Source organism: Echinops telfairi, unplaced genomic scaffold (genome assembly GCF_000313985.2).
Source record: "Echinops telfairi isolate 266 unplaced genomic scaffold, ASM31398v2 ScPeMD7_7475;HRSCAF=8513, whole genome shotgun sequence".
In the NCBI taxonomy this organism is placed as follows: domain Eukaryota; kingdom Metazoa; phylum Chordata; class Mammalia; order Afrosoricida; family Tenrecidae; genus Echinops; species Echinops telfairi.
In genome coordinates, this window is record NW_022111379.1 from 3,536,256 (window position 1) to 3,537,892 (window position 1,637).

Here is a 1,637-nt window from a genome sequence, read left to right on the forward strand (position 1 = left end):
GTAGCGATGCAGACAGAAGCGTGTACAGTATGAGCCAATCAGTGGCAGTAATGACAGAGCATGCGCTGTTACGCAAAAACCGCGATAGAGTGAAGCCGCAGAAGTCGAAGCGCGGAGTGGCGAGGGTTCACTGTACTGTCTTGTGTTTAAATCTTTATTTACTGCAAAGCAGTGGCTCTAACACTTATTAGCTGTTTGACTTCGGGCAAGTTCTTTTTAGATGTTTTATTGTGAATTAGGTGGGAGTTTACATTTCAGATCATTTTTGTATTTACCAGTGTATCAGAACTCCTAGTGGGCAAGCTAACTTTGTTACTAGTGAAGCCTCCGGTTTTGTAAATTGGTGTAATATTAGCGAACTTGAATCGTGATGAGCGAGTGAGGTAAGCAACACTAAGAACAGAAAACCAGTGAAAACCTCCCCAACTCACTGCCCCTGAGTCGATACATACGAACACATCGAGGTGCTTGGAAAATTCTAAATGTTAATGTCTAGTGGGGTTAGTATCTTTTTAAAAAGTCTATAATATTTTTTGTTGTTGTTAGTTTTTCCAGATGTCCTGTGGCACCATTTATCATGTTAAAAGATGCTTTTGTTTAACATTGACTTAAGATTAACTTTGGGAGGCTGATACCTATATCGTTCTGAATGATTTTATTCAAGAGAAAGAAATGCCCAGTTAGTGAAGTCTTTAGTCTTTGTCCAGAGTTTTAATATTTTTTTCCCTTTCCTCTTAAATGAGGCGCTTTACAAAATAGCATCTTTTAATTATTACCAGGTGTTTTTGTTTGTTTCTGTTGTGGCTAGAAGCTTTTCTTCCATTATATATATGTATATATGCTAATAGTTTTGCCTTCTTTAAAAATGATTTTCCAGTTGTTTCTTTTGGATATTCTATACACCAATCGAAAGGAGTCTGGTTAGGCTGTGGGCTCAGTGTTGGGTTGCTAACTGCCAGGTCGGCAGTTCAAAGCCACCAGCAGATTTGACGAGGGACAGATGAGGCTTTCTGTTCTTGTCAAGGTTTACACCTCAGAGACCCTATACAGGTTCGCTGTGAGTTGAACGGAATCTGGCAGTGGAACATACACTAATCATCACTTAACTACGAACTACCTGAGGCCCAGGTACCTATGGGCTCCGTCCTCTGGGACTGCTGTGCGTCAGAATCGATTAGAGGGAAGTAGGGTTTAGGGGAGGAGAAAGCCCTGGTGGTGCAGTGGTTAAGTGCTCAGCTGCTAACGAAATGATGGCTCTGATACGGCAGTCGGCTCCCACACACATTCACAGCCTTGGGCACCTTCCGGGGCAGTTCTACCCTGTTATCCAGGGTTCCTGGGTGTCGGAATGGACTTGGCGGCAGCGGGTTGGTTTGGGAGGGAAGAAGAGAGTCTCAGCTTCTCCCAGTAGCCCCCCATGTTGCCTTGGGCAGAATTGCCCCTAAACTTGGCACCAGAAATAACCGGGTATCTGTCTCCCTATTAAGAAACACCACCTTCCTTAGCAAAAGGAAACCCTAGAAACTCCACTGCTGGCCCTGGCAGGCCCTCTGGGTTCTTTGCTAGTCACCATACAGGAAGCAGACCTGTAAGGTCCAAGGTGGAACTTTGGAATCTGCGGTCTCCACGGAGGTGGC